Source organism: Alligator mississippiensis, chromosome 3 (assembly GCF_030867095.1).
Source record: "Alligator mississippiensis isolate rAllMis1 chromosome 3, rAllMis1, whole genome shotgun sequence".
Lineage (NCBI taxonomy): Eukaryota > Metazoa > Chordata > Crocodylia > Alligatoridae > Alligator > Alligator mississippiensis.
In genome coordinates this window covers 272,380,893-272,400,286 of record NC_081826.1, presented here as the reverse complement: position 1 = coordinate 272,400,286, position 19,394 = coordinate 272,380,893, and the positions used below count along the sequence as shown (strand labels likewise).

Genomic DNA, 19,394 nt, shown 5'->3' with positions numbered 1-19,394 from the left:
GGGCCTTGAGTGGTGAAACGGGATGCTTAGAGGCACTGGTTACCAGACCTGTCTTTGGGTATTTGTTTATCAATGGGGCACATGCACAATAGCTTGTACCAGTGATACCTTAGTTACAACACTCCAGACGCACACTGCGTGATTGCGACATGTGTAACACCTTGGACGGTGGATGCCTGTTTTAAGAAACGTGGGGATGTCACGCACTGGACATCTTACCTGCTGCATCTTTTGCAGCAGGGACGGGGCACGTCCAGCCCGCAGGCCCAATCCAGGCGGCCGGGGACTCCATTTCCCAGCAACCCCTGCCCACATGGCGGGTGCCAGTCTCCATGGAAACCCCAGCCTCAGCCACGTGGGTGAGCGCCTCAGGGGGCTGCTCTGGAGCTGCTGGGAAATGGAGTCCTCAGTTAACTCCAAAAAATATATAATAAAAGAAAGAAAAAAAGTTTGCTCCGGAGCCAGGGCGGAGCTGCGACGTGTCGCCTGCGCGCTCTGGGCGGGGGCGCGTGTGCCGGGATCGCTCCTTGCAGCAGTGACAGCCTGTCTGGAGCTGGGGCAGAGCCGCGATCCCGGCATGCGCGCCCTGCCCGGAGGGCGCAGCTCTGCCCTCGCTCCGGAGCAAACTTCTGTTTTGGGGTTGTTTTTTTTTGCCGACTTCATTTCCCCGCAACTCCGGAGCAGCCCCTGCAGCACTCTGCCGCGCTGGTCCCGCCCGGCTGAGGCGGGGCGGGGCGGGGCGGGGCGGGGTCTCCGTGGAGGCCGGCACAAGCCGTGCGGGCGGGGCGGGGCGGGGCGGCTGGGAGATGGAGTCCGCGCCCGACCAGTGGCCCGGAGGTTCCTCATCCCGGTTTTACAGGTTTTGCTTGAAATGTATATTTAGTCTTTTGTCTTCTTTAGTTGCCAGGTCAGTTGAAATGTATCTGTTTCAACTGAAAGGCAGTCTCCGTGCTGCCTTTAGTTACACTGGCTCAGCCTTTTGCTCTGGCTGCCTTAGCTTGGAGATTCACATGTGATGGGTGTGTCAGGTCTCTGCTACGGATCTTCCTTTTAGAGGAACCAATCACAGTGATTATGTTCTGGCATGGGTCTGGTTTTGGCTACCACAAGCTCCTCTTCTCTCTTATGCCTAATGGGTAATGCGTTGCAAGCCATTCACGGGCTTTAATATTCTTTGTGGCAGGCTTGTTACCACAACCCAGTCTTGCCCCAGCCACTGTCTTGCATTTTTGTGCAAGAGACACTGTTCCAGCTTTCACAGCTTGCATAGCCAGCACTAAGTCCGTAGTACGGTTGTGGAGGCTGAATTGCCCATGCTGGGGCTCAAGGCAGTAGAACAGTATTCTTACATTTACTTATTTTGTTCCTCAATATTCAGTACCTCCTAATACAAAGCTCTCTTCTAATGCATCTTTATTTAAATTAGCAAAATTGACTAGTATACTAGAATTTGCTTACATATTGAACACACTTAATAGTGTCATCGTCCTTTAACACCAACTTTTTACTTGTGCTTAACTTTCTTGGGAACTAAGGTTATTGAAATAGGATTAATCTGTTCAGTACCAGTAGTTTCCAAGTACATGATTTGTCCTGAGGGAATAATTTGATCCTTATAGGGTCTTCAGGCAGTAGCCTGGGAAGCCTTTAGCTTTATCAATCATAGTAGGCTTTGGCCTTTACATATCACTTTTTCATTTTGTCTGTTACCTAATTTGCCCACCCACCACTAATTGTAGCAGTGTAGCAATGTAGGTGTGTATCTTAACATCAGGTATATCTGGCTGCTATCACTGCCCTCTGTGGGAGTTTTTCTTAATTCAGGAATGCTTTGCCATATGTTTTCTTTACCTTTTACACCTTTCGTTAATAGTTTCAGCAATATTAACTGCCAAGCTAGCTTTGCCATTTGCCTGGCTGTGGCATGGTGACAATGTGATATAACTGATCACTCTTTCCTGTGAAATTGCACAAATTTGACTGCAAATACCTTAGGGTTGTCTAGAACTACATGATGTGGGATATAATTCTTGCTGAAATGCTACCTTATTTTGTCTATCATAATAGTTCTGGTATGGTATGACAATTCTAGTTTTCAAACTCTGAATGGTAATCTACTATAATGAGGCAGATTGTATGGTTTGTAAGAAGCTTGGTTACTTTGCTCAAAGGTCTGTTGAGGATGCTTGGTATTTTTACTGCCTTTTTGCTGCTTGCCCTGTGTTTTATCCACATATGCATGTATGTATTATCTTCTCACAAGGTGCATTATCTCCTTGGTCATGTCTGGACAGTACATATTCTCCAGCTTTCTCAAAGTCTATTCCAGAATTATTCCAGTGTAGTCTCAGAACAGTTCTTGCTTTAAGCAAACTCTATTCATGCTTCAACTGCCTTATATAAAACTGTCCCATAAACTCAATTTTTCACTGCTTCTGGACAGAACACCTTTTTATCTGTCAGGCTAAGACATGATGATTTTCTTTGCCACCATTATTGCATATGACTGTAGATACAGGCCACTTTTCTTTAGCATTATCGTGTTGGGGGAGGGGGTGTTGGTTTGTTTGTTTTTAATCTCCACAGCGAGGTATTTATCTTCCAGGATGATGATTGCCAGGGTAGTATCACCTTATGTTTAAAGAGATTTTAGGGAAGTAAAATTACTCCCTTTCTAATAAAGTAGGAATTTGTCTACACATGGAAATCAGTTTGCAGCAAGGTAGGGTGTGAAAATCCAGCACACTTTCAACTCTTACTAAACCTGTGCATGCATACTGTTAGTGCCCCTGAAGATTAGGTTTGCACTGATACTCTGAACCAGCCTAAATTTAGCATCCCTTCTGTATTATGATTTGCATAATACAGAAGCCGCCACTGTGTGCTTCTTGTTCTTCAAGCAGAGGCCCTTCCAGGAATCAGTCTGCAGACTACGAATCTCCTCCTGCGCATGGCCCTTGTCAAGGGCATTAGAGACATAAAATGTGGCAAAGCGTCAGAAGCCCTTGTAGATCAGTCTAGGAGGAAGTCAAGCAGTGGGGCAATACCCCTGGCCCATGCAAGTTGTAGGAACATGGGGAACTGCTCCTTGACTTTTGCCAGTCGTGGAGGAGGGGAACATAGAGACGTTCATTCTGGTAAGAGAGACTCTCACAGGAGAGATCTTCCAGGTGTCAACAGGATCTTTCTCACAGAGGAGGCATGTTTCCTTCAAGATAAATTGAATGAATGCTTGTATGGTCCTAGCTGCTAATAAGAGTGCAGTGATTCTCCCAGTAAAAGTGGAACACCTGTACATAGTCTAAGTAGGAAGTAAGTGTGCATATGGGGAGCTAGCTCACATGCTAGCTTGCTGCACACCAGGTTCCCTGTTTAGACAGGATCCTGAGCAAATGACTCGGGGCATAGATAGTGTCTGTCAGTAAGGAATGGAACCCAGGGCTACATCCAGACGAGAGCAGCCATACAGCATGTGGACATGTCTGCGGTTCCACATACCGCACGTTCAGGTGCTCTCCATACTGCAAGGATATCCAGGGGTCAAAAAAAACTGGAAAAAAAAAAGCGAAGCGGTGCACACAGGGGCAGCGTGTGCTGCTCAAAACCGAAGCCAGGCTGACTGGAGCCATGCTCCAGCTGCCAGTCAGGTCCCAAGTGGCAGGATCGCCACTGCTGCAGCCCCAGGAGGCCCTCAGGACCCTACATAAGGCTGTTGAGGCCAGCTCAGCCCATCTGGGGTAACTTGCTACGCGCCACAGAGTGGATGGCACTGGCGTTTCCCGGGGACAACTAGCGGTGGCACAAGGTGGACTGCTGCAAATTATCTCCAGGGAACTGTCACAACCCAAAGTTGTGGTTTTTGTTTGTGTGTGCGCTTCGGCACCGCTAAATTATTTCCTGCTATTTGTCGCTTTCTTTGCACGGTAGAGTCCTCTGCTGCGAGAGAGAACTCTGGTGCAACGGGGGATTTCCCGCCAAATTACAGCTTCTTTGCAGGGTGCATTTCTTTTGCATCATAGTGATACACGCTGCAAAGGAGTTCCCACCATTTGTATTCGGATTCACGCCACATTATTGGCCAATTCCTAATATAGGCACGCGTGGCGGCTAGCGATTGGCTTGCTAGCCGTACAAAATGCTTGTGTGGTTTCCGCCCAAGTTGGAGGACTCCACGAACATCCGGAGGAGGGAGGAAAAGAGAGAGATTCTGTGTGAAGATCTCCAAGCGCTGTAGACCCTCGTGGACCCAACGCGCCTCCCCTAAGCAGGCAAGAGAGGCAATAGAACCGAACCTACGGAGCTTTCGCTTCTCGCCTCTCCCCTTCGCCGATCGCAATCCCAGACGTATCCCTTTCCTGTAACTTTGGACCCGCGGAGCCTGAGCAACTCCGGGGAACCTTCCGAACCTCGAACCGGACCTGAGGAGCTTGAATGACTCCGTGGGAGCAATCAATTTGTCGTTTTCCTCTAGTGAGGATCTAAGCGGGAGCTGTGCCTGGAAACCTATCCAGCCTACACCAATACCATCTTTGGGTATAAGTAAACAATCTTTTCAATCAACCATTATGCCTCCGTAACTAATTCTAGCTCGCGCGTAGCAAACCGCGCCGCCGGTTCTCTCCAACCCCGCGTGCCCGGGCTGCTGGCCACAGCCCGCGTGCATGAAGACGGGCCCGGCTCGCCCCCGGCTTGCACATGGCGACGGGAATGAGATCGGAATTGCCGCTGCACATGGTGACAAAGGTGGGATCGGGGCTCGGCCCGCACATGGCGACGAGGATGGGTTCGGGAGAGAATACGCTAGAGTTAGAATTGGTTAGGAACTGCCCTTGGCGCGATAACCAACGCCAAGTGAAAAGCTTTGAAGAATTAGAGATACATATCGCTTACCACCAGGCGGGTGGAATGGGTGAAAGATTTGTAAGCGGCCGTCTGTCGCTAAAGGGACAAGAGGGAATCTCCGAAGACGGAGCCCCAAGAGACAGGGAAGTGTACTTGCTCCCTGCAGCGTTCGGGTGTATAATGAGAGATGAGCGGGTCCTGTTTAGGCCCCTCGATACTGTGTCCCTCGCCGAACCCAACCCGGCGGGCGAAACAAACCTGACGTTCACCCGGGAGTTTGCCCGATGCCTACGATATGCTCGGGAGAATGAAGAACCGGAGCCCATCGGCCCGTTCCCCCCATGGATGATAATGTCTAGATTACAGGGTCACGAGCTTCCATCCGAGCTCCGCGAAGATTTGGAGACGGAGGAACGGCCCGCGGATGAAAGAATGGCCTTGCAGTATGACAAGGGGGGAGAAGGTAGTGCAACTATTCGTACTATAATGAACCTAATGCAAAAGAATTTAAGTTTGAAAGCCCAGCTGCAGATGGTGATCCGATCGGTCAAAGAAGCGCTGAGAAAAAGGAGCCTGAAACGCCAGTCCAAGATGGCGCCGAGCAAGAGGGAGACCGCGTGGAAGAACCGGAAAAGAAGGGTGGAGCTTCTAACGAACCCGCGAGAGTTCGGTCAGCGTTTCCGCCCATCGACGCAGCGTCGTCACCGGCAACCCTGCCTAGCGACGCAGCAGCGTCTCGGCTGACCACGCCTTCCTGCCGACGAAGGAGAGAGTCAAGCGGAGGAGAGCATCCGCCCCTCCTGCCTGAAGCAGTAACAGCAACACTAACCCCCGCGGCAGCAGTTCAGCCTATGACAACATCGACTCCCGAAGGAGCAGCTTGTTCTACAATAACAACTAACCGAGTTGCTACTACTTATTATGCTCACACCAGAACTGAGTTGCAGGATCTATGTAGAGCATCAAAAATTCAACCTGAAGAGACTCTAGCTGTATGGTTAGGATGTTTAGTCAGAGAACTTGGATCCGACCTGCTGAACCAAGAAGAAGCAAGCTTCTTAGTTAGACAAGCTTTGTGGAGTAGAGGACATGTCACTGACATCGACATGATAACATGTAATACTCACTGGCCTATTCCACTGCCAGCGCTTGTTGCAGGACTAATTAGTCAAAAAGCCCACGTGTGGCATGCAGGACGGCCAGAATATACCGGCGCAGATCACCTTATGCTGGCAATGATTGGCGTCTCGTATTGTGCGGGGAACCCGAGAGCACGTGCGCTGGGACTGACATCACTCCAGTGAATAAGACCATGGCCTCACCGTCATTTGCGAGATCCTGGAACTGTTCCACTAACCTCTCTCAGCCTAGATAGTTGCCTCGAGATCTACGGGCAAAAGAACATCGTCGTCCTTCGAATTCTGCTCAGTCCAATGGTGAACCAACCCATGAGTAATCTTCTTTGTCAGTTGCTAAGACTACGTATCCTGATGGAGCCAAGATTGTCTTTTGATCGGGACTGTCAACACCCGACTAGGCCCCAAGACACCAGACGACGTGGATCCGATCTCCCACCACTGCCACCGAGAACCCTAGAGGAACGATACATGTTTGGATTTCTCCTACATCGTTCCGGACTTAACAAGCGGCAGCTTCGGATTTTAGGGGACGCAGGCCAATGGCAGTTAGCTTATGAGTTAGGTTTCCGTTATTTGGAAGAACCAGATGATGAATCTTCGACGATTTCGTCTAATTAAGCCATAACAATCGTTTAAAACTGCTTAAGTTTGTTGAATAAGGTCATTAATCTGTTTTGAGAGTTTTCTGTTTACAGATCCGGAATTCAGAGCGCGTGGCGAGGAGGAGCCCTAAGAGGGATGACACCACTGAAAGAAGTGAGGGCCTGACGTACAACTTTGTCACGATGCCCACTGAAGCCTTGATCATGCAATTTTGTTATGAATCAGATTATGTGTTTATGTTGATTATTATTTCTTGATTGTTATGTAACTTGATCCCAGGACAGCGAATTTTATGTTTGTGTATTTGTTTGTTGGCTTGTTGACTCGTTTGATGACCATGACAAAACTCTAGATTGCTCAAAGAGTATGGCATAATTTAGCTATGCTCTCAGCAAGGGGGGATGTCACAACCCAAAGTTGTTGTTTTTGTTTGTGTGTGCGCTTCGGCACCGCTAAATTATTTCTCGCTATTTGTCGCTTTCTTTGCACGGTAGAGTTCTCTGCTGCGAGAGAGAACTCTGGTGCAACGGGGGATTTCCCGCCAAATTACAGCTTCTTTGCAGGGTGCATTTCTTTTGCATCATAGTGATACACGCTGCAAAGGAGTTCCCGCCATTTGTATTCGGATTCGCGCCACATTATTGGCCAATTCCTAATATAGGCACACGTGGCGGCTAGCGATTGGCTTGCTAGCCTTACAAAAAGCTTGTGTGGTTTCCGCCCAAGTTGGAGGACTCCACAAACATCCGGAGGAGGGAGGAAAAGAGAAAGATTCTGTGTGAAGATCTCCAAGCACTGCGGACCCTCGCGGACCCAACGCGCCTCCCCTAAGCAGGCAAGAGAGGCAATAGAACCGAACCTACGGAGCTTTCGCTTCTCGCCTCTCCCCTTCGCCGATCGCAATCCCAGACGTATCCCTTTCCTGTAACTTTGGACCCGCGGAGCCTGAGCAACTCCGGGGAACCTTCCGAACCTCGAACCGGACCTGAGGAGCTTGAATGACTCCGTGGGAGCAATTGATTTGTCGTGTTCCTCTAGCGAGGATCTAAGCGGGAGCTGTGCCTGGAAACCTATCCAGCCTACACCAATACCATCTTTGGGTATAAGTAAACAATCTTTTCAATCAACCATTATGCCTCCGTAACTAATTCTAGCTCGCGCGTAGCAAACCACACCGCCGGTTCTCTCCAACCCTGCGTGCCCGGGCTGCTGGCCACAGCCCGCATGCGCGAAGATGGGCCCGGCTCGCCCCCGGCTCGCACATGGCGACGGGAATGAGATCGGAATCGCCGCTGCACATGGTGACAAAGGTGGGATCGGGGCTCGGCCCGCACAGGAACCAAATGTCCACGCTCATGTGGACACAGCCCAGGTGTCTTAAATCCTAAAATAGTGCCTAAATGTTTGGATCACTTTTTCAGTCCTCAGCTTTATACTTACACATTTGCTTTTGTACAAAGTCTGCTCCCTCTATTTGTATAATCATGGTTTCTCTGTGCTACTTTGAACTATCTTTCTATTCTACTTAAGATCTGAATTTGGATGTGATTATTCACTTTGCCCATGACCACTAAGGCATGGTAGAGTAAGTTTGGGCTCTGACCAATCTTACTTAAACTCTCATATGCATTAAAAAGAACTTCATACTTTATCTTATGGTAACTGTACTATTCAAACATTATCTTTAGTTTGGCAATATATTGATCTGTTTCTTTTGTAGGTTAATGTTTTCACTTCTTAAAAAGGTATAGTTTGTATAGAACTTTTTTAAGGGTTGGGAATGCTTTCAGAGGATTACTAGGTTTTTACACCCTACCAGTTTGTGGTTGAAACATTAAAATCTGTTGGTTATGTGGCAGCCTTTCATCATTGCAAGGAGAAATGTGACTGCTCTTACTCTGCTTTCTTTTTATCATTCCCACTGCTATTTTGTATCTTTCTGTTGTGACCTAAAGAGTGTCCAGTTGCTAAACACATGATATTTCATGCACATATTTTTGTGACAGAAATTTGGCAGGCTGCCATAATTTGGGGCAGGGGAGATATTGTTAGTACAGTATTTGACTTTACTGACTTTATCTGAATTTTTTTTTTTTTTAATTGATTGGGAGAAAAAAATTGCAACCCCTCCCAGCAAGATTTGGTGGCTGACGTATGGTTGGCGATCATAGGCAGAATGACAAGCAAGCAAAACTGTTTTGCTTAAAGTGAGGAGCATCTGGTATACAGCTCCTTTTCTCCCACCCTTGTTTGGAGTCACAGTTACTTCTCATGGCTGCATAGCCCAAAGCACAAGTCAGACCTACATCCAGTCTCTCATGGATAAAACTGACAAAAACATTTGTTCTGTGATTCACAGAGAAATCTGCCTCTTTGTCATACCAGAATGGAATAAATGAGCAGATTGAGAGAGTGGTATTGGCAGAGATTGTGATGTGAATTGCCTCTTATTTTCCTTCACCAATAATTTTGTGTCCCAAAGAAATATATTAAATGGGGCATAAAATCTTATGGACGCTCATCAGCGATACCATATCAAAAGAAACTAAAAGTCATTCTAAATAATTTAGGAGACTTCTAATGCATCTTTTTCCAGTAAGGATTGAGGCCATTTTTGGAAAGAGTTTCTTTTGATTCTCCTATTTTTGTCCCAATGACATGTAAAAGAACATTTGTGTTCTGGAGAACTCAAGAGCCTAGTTTGATTGCATGTGTCAGTGACAGTGGTTTCTTATGTAAGGAAATTACTCTTACATTGTTGGTAACCTCTTACTTGTCATCTTGTTTGTAATCTTGCAGTGTATTTCTAAAGCTTCCCAAATAATTCATCACAGTGTAGGATGGTAGGAAAAAATTATTACTGATTGCCTTGCAGGCATTTCTGGGTCAGGGTGTGCATGCTTTTAAGAAGTTTCTATTCTCCAATAGCAGCAGCACAAAGATTTTCACAACTGGTATCTCGTGTTGCAAGGAAAGAACTTTTAAAAGAATAGAGTACGTGGTCTTCCAGCTACTGTTACCGTTAACAAAGCTTTATGCACAAAGTCTTCCTACCCTGTTAACTCTACCCCTGGAGTTTGCTGCCTGCGATTGCTTTCTGCCTTTTCAGAGTAGCAAGCTCAATTGATAAATCATTAAATGTTGCAAGTATATATTTGATTACTCAGCTACAATACACTCTTTCACTATAAAGTGTAGTTCAGCATGCAATGCCAGGGCTTCATGCAGTGTTTACTGCTGTGCGCTAATATGAGAAGAAACCATTGGCCATTCAGGAACTACTTAGTTATTGTAATGTTGCCTACTGTGATTGTTACAAACTTCAGAATGACAGTGGAATTATAATTTAGATCTTTCTCCAAGAACTTGGGTCCATAAGATTCAAATTAGAAAAGAGTCTCCAAAATAGGAGAGCCATTGATAGCACAGAAATAAATAACACCAAAACCCAGGGAATACTCTTTCTCAATCTCTTCTGGCATTATGACTGTTGCACTCTTTATGCCCAGTGGCCCAGTTCTACCAAGGGTCATGGAGATGCCTTCATTTAGCTTATTCTATAGCCTGCTGTCTGGAACACTCTCCTTGGAAGTGGAAGATGTGGGGTTTACATCCCCACAGGGTAAACAGAGCCTAGAACTGAGGAACTCCAATAGCTGGATGAATACTCTAACCACTAAACTTTTGGGCACCGCAGCTACTATTTTATGAATTTGAACGCAGTGCTCTCTGTGATCATACTCAGACTATGATTGGTTGAACAAGTCTACGAATAGGCATGGCCTCCTGCATCAGATTAGACTGCAGTTATACTTAGGTTGGAGTCAGGTTTCTAGGTATTCAAACTAGATTGCTTCTGGGCATGCCCAGAAGCCCAGTTCTACAAGCTCAGGGACTTTACAGTTGCAAATAGAGGCACCACCTGGACTTGAAATGTTCTGAGTTCTGTGGCTTGTAGAAATGGCCTGGCTACTTTGCTCTCTGGAATTTAGGCATCTAAATTTCACTCATATCCAGTTTAGGCACCTCCAAGATCAAATCTGATCTGTCTCTGAGCAGATGAATTAAAATTAGGGCTGTCAAAACTGAGAAGATTGAAGCGCAAAACGATCTAACAATGAAAGGACTGTGTGGAATACATAGCAGGTGAAGTTATCACTGACAAAAGCAAGATAATGTGCTGTGCATTAGATAAACAGTCTGAACTACTCATTCAATATTTTGCTGGGGTCTAAATTAACTGCTCCTGCTAAGAAAAAGGGCCACTGTCATTTTATGCAGGTCATTGAAAGCAGTTGCCCAGAATGCAGAGGTGGTTTAAAATGCAAACAAAACAATATATGGAACAGATAGTAGTGACCCCCTACATCCAGGTTGCCTACATTTCCCATAACTATGAAGAACTGGATAGAAAATAATACCAAAAACCTTCTGACCTTCTACAGCCTGAGGGCAGATTCTTTATCTGAGCTCAGCTCTGGTTACCCTCTCCTTAGAGAGACACAGGCAAGACAGCTGTGCTCCAGAGACAGAGAATTAAGATGGCATGGAAAGAGTCCCCTGGTATATAGAGGCCAGGAGGGAAGCTGATGATGCTTGTCAGTAGCTAAATATTTATTTTTAATAATTGCAGTTTCCTTTTGATACAAATAGTGTATTCCCAGTTTTAGAAGGAATTATGGTTCTTAGGATCAGAGGGTTAATTTTATTTTAAGGTATAGTCCCAATTTCTGGTTTTGTGAGAGCTCTGAACATCAAGCCCCCAAATTAGTCCACATGCTAGAGGTCATTTTGGTTGAATAAGAGTGCATAATAATGCCACTGAGTTTGAATTGATTCCAAAATAAATATCCCAGACACTCATACAGGAGCAATCCACATCTACTCTATACATTCTTTTCTGTCTTCGTCTTTCAAAGAATTCAACCCTATAAATCAGCATTTCATAAACACATGCATTTTATGCAGTCAGTTTTCTTATGAGAGTTTGTAGTATCATTTAATGCATCACATTCACTAAAAATGTTGCTAAACTCCATTGCTGTTGATGACACTGGAGACGGGAAAGAATGTCTTATTGCTTTATATTTGTGACACTGCTCTGCTGATGACATGTCCCAAGAACAATGAGAAAAATCTTCAAGGCAATGACTGAATGTAAATAATATTTTCAGAGCCACGACTGTCACTGAAATTCAGCATTTGAATGTCGATTTCGTTTTGATCAAACATTACAGTCAAAGACAGAAATTCATTTGGTAACTCAAAAGCAATTATGTCAGCATGCTTACCATCTGCACCAGGCACAATTTCAAATCAATGCCATTCTTTACTATTGTTTTTCTTGAAAGGGAGAAGCCTTTGTTAATCTTCTATCACCCTGGAAATAAAATAATGACCCAGTGCAACTCCATCTATCACAAAGAGAAAACAAGATGTGAACTGTTACAATATAGCCTTAATTTGTCCACTGATGCATTCATGAAGCAAGCTGTCACATCAGTGAAAGGGAAAAGTATTCGGATTCGGTTCATTTCCTTTTCAGGCAACTCAAAATCCTAGATTCAAATATTTGTAAGTTAGGAGGTCATCTTGAAACAGTAAAAAAAACCCTTGTTTTATACCCAGTTTGTGACATTGCTAGAGGACTGCTGTGTGCCAGTGCAAAGTCCCACTGAAACCAATCTGATTAGGAAACTGTTTGTCACATGGGTGGAGGTCTGTAATTGCCCGCATCTCCTGTTCAGATTGTCTTGAAACCCCATACATATCTTCTGGCAGTGTGCTTCCCTTAAGCGGTGTGTAAATGATTCAGAAGGGTCCAAAAAGGATGAGGTAACTGGCCTTACCAATTGACAGAGTTTTTTGACAAGAAAATGATTGGTCATCATTAACAGGCCATTTTCCCTGCCATTGAGAAGTTATGGCATGGTAAAGCTGAATGTAAGGGATGTTAGGATTTGAGGTAAGCTGAAGGTGTGTGAAAGAGATCTGAGAATAGTGGAAGATCAAGTGAACTTTTGATCTATGGCACCATTTTGGCCACAAGACCTTTATAGCAAGTATGTGGAGTTTGATGTTAGTTGGCATGGGCAGTCAGAGAAGGTGCATCAGACAGTCCTTGATGTGACACACATGGGTACATGGAACTGCATGTGGATGAGCCTTAGTGTGGGACAAATTAGCCTAGACTGGAGCACAATATGCTGTTGTTGAATAATGGGAAGAAAAAGCAGATAGCTAAGGAAGGAAGTATTAGATCCCCAGGTAGGGACTGGAAGCTTGTCAAGTACATTGCTATAGCTACTTTTATCTGAAGGTCCTGACCTTCCATGATCAATCAGTTATGCTGTGATTTTTATTTTAGTGGATGTCCGTGAATACAGATATTCGGCTGTATTGAAGCCTTCAGCTGTAAGCACCAGTTGCACCAGTACTTAAATACAACTGCCAGACCAGAATTCACACGCAGAGCCTGATCCTGGCTGGGCAGGGGCAGCACTGCACTGGCCCTGCCCAGTGAAGTGGCAGGGCCAGTGCAGTCCCACACAGCTTCAGCCTGGATGGGATTTGGCTCCAGGGTCCTGTGCTGCCCCTGCCCAGCCTCGGTGCACTGGGATGAAGTCCCAGGGCCTTATGCTGCCCCATCTGGCGGGGTGGAAGCAGTGTGAAGCCTTGCAAAAGTCATAGTGTGCAAAGCCTGAGCCTTACTTCCATGTGTGTTCTTATTTGCACAAGGGTGGAAGAATAAGTATCTTCAGGCTTTTGCCACATAAAGGGCATATAGAGGAATAGCAAATCCAAGTCTTTGCTCTGTATCCCAGCCTTTTACTTATTAGGTGATTTTGTCTTGCTTTACTTATGGTGTATCTCATCAGTTGATTTTTGGAATTTCTCTAAAGAAAAATTGCAGACTTCTTTGTGTCCCAGATGTTATATATGGGTGTATGTGGATCTGCTTACATTTTACTCTGATGGCTTTCAGAAGTCAGACAGCTTAATCTGTCTCTGTGCAAATTCATCATACCTGTCTCTCTCTAGTTCTATAGAAATCCCAGGAAGATTATCTTGTTTGAGATTATCTTGATTAGAGATCTAGGAAATGTGATTTATGAGGAAATGTTAGAAGAACTGGGATAATTTACTCTGGAGAAGAAAAGATTGATGGAGAATTTAATAACAGTCTTCAAATAGCTAAGGGGTGGTTATAAAAAAGATAGTGATAACTATTCTTTGTGGCTTCAGGAGATAGGGCAAGTAATGATCTCAAATTGCAAGAAGGGAAATTTAGGCTATTGGGGCTATTAGGAAGAACTTTCTAACTATGAAAGCAGTAAAGTACTAGAAGAAATTACTTGAGGAGACTGTGGAGTCTCAATCCTTTTAAGAGCTGTTTAGACAAACACTTGTCTGGAATGGTTTAGAAAGGGATAAACCTATCTTCTGATGTCCTTTCCAGGCCTATTTTTCTATAATTCAATGGTAAACCTAAAATTAGCACATTAGTTCCATACTATTCATAAGTAGTATTTATTATGGAAAATATTTCAGGGTTTGTTTGTTTTTACTGCATAGAAGAAACATTAGAAAGCAAGGAGGCTTTAGGGAGATTATCCAATGAGAGTTAGTCTGTCCCTAGCCCAGTAAACTAATGATTTTTTTTCCGTGTAGTCCCCACCTTTCCCTTATTTAACTGGGAAGATCTGATATTTTAACAAGCCCTGGTAGTAAGGAAATCATACAGCAAATTACGGGTGGAAATATATCATTAAATGTATAATGACTCAAAAGTTCCATTTAGTGGATTAGTTTGAGTTTCCAATAGCACATTTGCATTTAAACACACACACACATGCACGCCCAGCCTGACAGGTATGTAGGAAGTTAAATATATAAGCAACTATAAATTGTATACATACATTTGTGAATGGGGAATAGAGTGAGACTTTAACAGAGCTCTACATCCAATTGGTCTTGAGAGTAGGTTATATCATGATTCAGAGAGCAGCTGCACAAACCCTACTCGCTTATGTTTTGCAGTATTGTGGAACCAAAATTCTACACAGCACTTTAGGGGGAAATAAGGACATTTTCCCCCATCCACCATACACATCCAGCTGGATCTGCCCTTTCTGTTTCTATTAGTCATGGAGGTAAAGAGACAACATGACCCTGTGGTTCCAATACTGGTGAGTAATGCTTAATTGCCATAATGATAGCTATCCTGCAAAGTGTTGCAATAAGTTGCTGACTTCCCACCTATGGCAGGGGGGCTGGACCCGATGATCTCATGAGGTCCCTTTCAGCCCCTAATGTTTATGAAATCTATGAAATGATACTTTATTTTATCCATGTCTGTGCAATTAATAAGAATTACACAGTTCTGATCTCTAAGGATTAGAATGTAGACACCAGACCAGACCAGGTTACCAGGCTACCGAGTTAAGTTATTCCACTGTAGAAGAAAATTGCCCTTTCAAGTTCAAGAGCAACTATATGCATCCCTTCTGCCAGGCACCGGTTGGCAGCAACAAGGGCTGAGTTCAAATTTGGGGTGTTAAATATATTTCACCTAGGCTTGAATCCCCACTCAGACTACCTGGGAAACACTAAATGTATTACTAGGGTGTCCTGCATAAATAAAACCCCCTCCATGCAGGCAGTGCAAACACAGAAGATAAATTTATTACAGAAAACAAAGGCAAAGAAAACAAAGAAAAACACTAAATACAATTTAAAACACTACCAACTACAAGGCATGGTTCATAGATTGCACCCTCTTAGGGAGGCTTCACCTATGCTCAGGCAGTGTGGGACTTGGGGCTCACCCAAAAGGCAATTCCAGGGGTTTTCACCCTTATACCTGCCCTTCAGCAATGGGCTGGAGATGGATGCCCCACTGGAGAGTTCTTTGAGCTGCTCCTTGAATTCACTGGGCTACAAGGAGCTGCTAGAGAGTGTGCGTTTTCTGTGTTGCAAGGGGCCCCTTGTTGCTCCCTGCAAAGCTGTAGGGCAATCTCCACTTCTATATGGTGGCCTTGAGAGGTTAACTGCTGCTTTTGTCAGTATGCCACACCCCTAAATTCCTAGTCCCAATCCCAGCTCTGCTGGGCAGAAACTAAAAAAAACTTTGAAGGAGAGGCCAGCCCTATACGGCACCGTGGCCTGAATAAACAACAGGTGGTGCCAGGTCCCATCCTAGCTCAAACTGCGCCAGCCAAACATATAGCTGGGGTTCAGCCACACAGCTAGGCTGAAACACCATAGCTGTGAAACAGAAAAAAAAAAGGCCCAGGCCTATGGCTGTGGCCTAGACATCCAGTCTCAGCTATACCACATGTTGTGATGATACAATTACACAAAATTAAAAAGGCGGTGGTGGGGTGGGGGAGACCAGTAACTGCGAGGACCCATTCCTAGTCAGTCTGCTCTAGGGATCAACAACCCCTTTTGCAGAAAAATGTGGGGAAAGAGGGATGAAATCAGAATCTCAAACTCTGACAGGCTTTCTCTCCCTGTACTTGAGGTTTTCCCATCACACAGCTTTTGCTTGCCTTTCCAGTGAAGAGGGGAGAAGATCCCCAGTGGGAAGCAGGTTTTCTGGCTCCCAGTGCAGCTGTGAAGCTCTCAGCAGCTCCAGGAGAAAGAAAACCTAAGTAAATTGTTCTTATATTCCTGGTATGACATCACCCAAGCCTTGTCCAATGAGAGAGGGCCACATTTCAGTCGTTCTGCAAATCAACCTGCCTGTAGCGTTCTCTGGTTTCTGTGGCCAATGAAGCCAGAGGGGTTTACGGTGGATTCCTCTTATTGGAATCGCTCTGGGAAATGGTAATTTGATTCTATTAACCAGCTGATTCCATTAAAAGGAGACCCGTCTTTTTAAAGAACGCAGATACGCACTCCTCCCCGACAGCCCCTTGGCCCTGCTTGTGCCTCTCACCCCCCCCCCCCAGCTCCCCCCCAATCCTGCTGGTGCCCCTCACCCCCACCCACAGCCCCCTCACCCCCCAGCTCTGCTGGAGGGTGCCCCCAGCTGCCAGGGCTACGGGGCCAGGGACCCAGGTCCGCAGCCCCCTTCCCCCAGCAGGAGGTGGCGGCTGCTGCAGCAGACAGGAGCCCAGCTCCCCACCTACTGCTGCCTGCTGCAGGCTCCGGCGCAGGGGGTGGGGCCAGCTCCCCGGCACGGCACGCACTCCCAGAGGAGCAGTGGGGGACCCGTGCTTTCCAGATCCGTGCATGGGATGGGAGCGGGCGCAGGGAGGGCAGCAGTGCTGGTTTGTGCCCCTCAAAGCTACTGTACATGCAGGGGGCGCATCACCAGGGAGCCCAGCCCCTGCCCCTGCCCCCTGGACAAGCCACCTGCGGCCTTGTCTCACTTTCCATTGGGGCCCCAATTCTCCTGCCCACCTTACCTGTGGGAGCTGATCTCCAGGCTGCCTGGGACCATGTGCATGTACAATACATTCACATGGCGCCCCCTGCCTAACCACCCTTCTCCTGCACCCTCCCAGCCCCCCGCAGACTGGAACTCTGCCAGCCTGCAGAGGGCTCCTCACAAGACTGCAAAATCCCTGGGCTTCTCTGGTAAATTATTCCAAAAACCAAAAATTGTGATTCTAATACGAGTGATTTTTACACGTAATAATATACGAATGGTTTTGATTTTCCCATATTGATTCAAATAAGTGGCTGATTCTAGTAACCAGCAATTCTATAAAGCAGAATCCACTGTACATATTTTCCCCAGATACAGGCCCAACTTGTCATGTGCTGAGCTCATGGCCAGAAAAACAGGGGCCATCTTGCCCACATAAAAATACACCGACACAAAAAAATAACCATATAAACCCCAAGTGTGTGTGCGGTGGTGTTACATATACAGTGGTTTAAATTGTGCTAGCGTATGGGTTGTGTGTCAGTTGCAGTAGTTAATGTCATTCTAGGATTGCTCTGCTAGGTACAAACAGGCTATTAGTAGCTCCCCTTCCTGTTAGTGGCAATACAATAGTGCCTACTACAGGAACTACCTTGAGAGAGAGAGAGAGAGAAAGAGAGAGAGAGAGCTGTCTCCTTAGGACACTGGTGTAACTTCCACTGGCATACCAAATTAAATCATATCAGTTTAAAGGTGTGGTCTATTTTTACACTTAAGGTATATGCAGACATTATACTTAGATCAACCTAACTAGGGTTAGGGCAACCTATGTGCCAAACTGTACATACATTTGGGGAATTTAGATTGGGGAAAATCTGGCTGGCCTGATCTAACATAGGTCACCTAAGGAGGTCCAATACATATATCAGGCTAATCCATGCCTGATCTAACCAAATATGTGTATGTACATTCAGAGCGCAGCCCCATGGCTGTGAAAGAACAAACAACTTGCCCCAGCCCCAGGGTTCTTTTCTTACCCTACCCCCCACCCTGACCAGGGTTTTTTTAACCCTCTGATCCTCCCTCCACCCCAGAAGTACAACATCCCCCACCCTGCAGACCCATCATCCCTACCCCCCCGATCCTTCCTGCCCCTCCCCCCACCCTGACTTTACTTAAACCATGTTCCCAGCACCAGCGAACCTCTGCACAAGTGGAGCAAGTTGTGTGATTATAGATTGGGTCCCACAAATGTGTGCACCTGCCCTTAGAAATCCAAGAACAGCTGCATTACTCCGAAGTATTACAGACTAAGCAGAATATGAATAGGCAGGCCATGATGGAACAGCCTAGAGAATGGGAACAGATCAGAGTTGTACTTTTCTAATTACTATTTAAGTTAATTCTCAATTATTTAAAACATTTCACCAGATGTAAACAGTAAATTATAATTATCTTTGCATTTACCATGAAACATTTAGCATTCCTTGACAGGAAATGGTTTAATGAAATGTGATTCCTGGAATCTTCCATCTTGTTTCTGGAATATGATGCATTAATTCTCTGGGATTTCTTTTTGCCTCAGACCTTAATGGCTAGGGACATACATTACACATAAACCGGTTTAAGTGATCAGAAACTAGTTTAAACCTGTAACAGAACAGATGTTCAGTGCACATAAACCAGTTTCAAAATGGCAGAAACCAGTCTGAGATAAACCTAGTTGAATGTAGTATCAGACTTAACTGATTTGAATTAAACTGGTTTATGCAGTGTCTGTCCCAGACCCCTTGCTGGTTTAAGTTAAATCAGAGTCCCCCAGCATCCCGGCATGCTCTCTGGGCTGGGGGGAGCAATCTGCTCCACAGCAGATCTGGCCCCTCCCCTCTGCTCCCTGGCTGCAGCTCAGCACAGACTTGCAGGCAGAGCAGGGTCTGCTGGCTTCCCTGTGCCCCCCTCCTGCTTCCCTGCCTCCTCACCACTTGCTGCTTAAGCAGGAATCCCTTCCTTCTCTCTGCCATAGCATGGACCATAGCCAGCATGTGGAATGCTAACTAGTGCTTTGTAAGGCTCCGGCAGATACTGCAGATACAATAGGGTCTGCCTGGCTTCCACTTGCCCTATCCTCCCCTCCTCCCCCCCCCACCTGCTTAAGCAGGAAATCCCCCTCTTCCTCCCATCTCCCACAGCACGGACCCCAGCCCCATGGACACTAGGCATGTGGTATGCTAGCTAATGCCGGAAGGTGTCTCTGGGTGTATCTTTCTTCAATTTCACGGGGGCAGGTAGACAGAACAGTGACTGCTTAGGGTTGTTTGGAGCTAATCAGCAGGTCAGCTGGTAAGCTGTTTAAGAAATTTAAAGTAATGGAGAGAGGCCATTGTTTTGCTAAGTGGGTGATAGTTATCATTATCAGCCCCCAACTGGCTTGC

The 19,394-nt window shown here is 45.8% G+C and overlaps 1 long non-coding RNA gene across 1 annotated transcript in view; it reads left to right on the top strand.

The window, feature by feature from the left end:
- Window positions 1-801: 801 nt before the first annotated feature.
- Window positions 802-19,394, top strand: part of LOC109285241 (uncharacterized) — a 53,455-nt gene continuing 34,862 nt past the window's right edge. The window contains exons 1-2 of the long non-coding RNA XR_002092918.2: window positions 802-859; window positions 14,625-14,773. This is a non-coding gene — a long non-coding RNA (uncharacterized LOC109285241). The remainder of the gene's footprint in view (window positions 860-14,624; window positions 14,774-19,394) is intronic.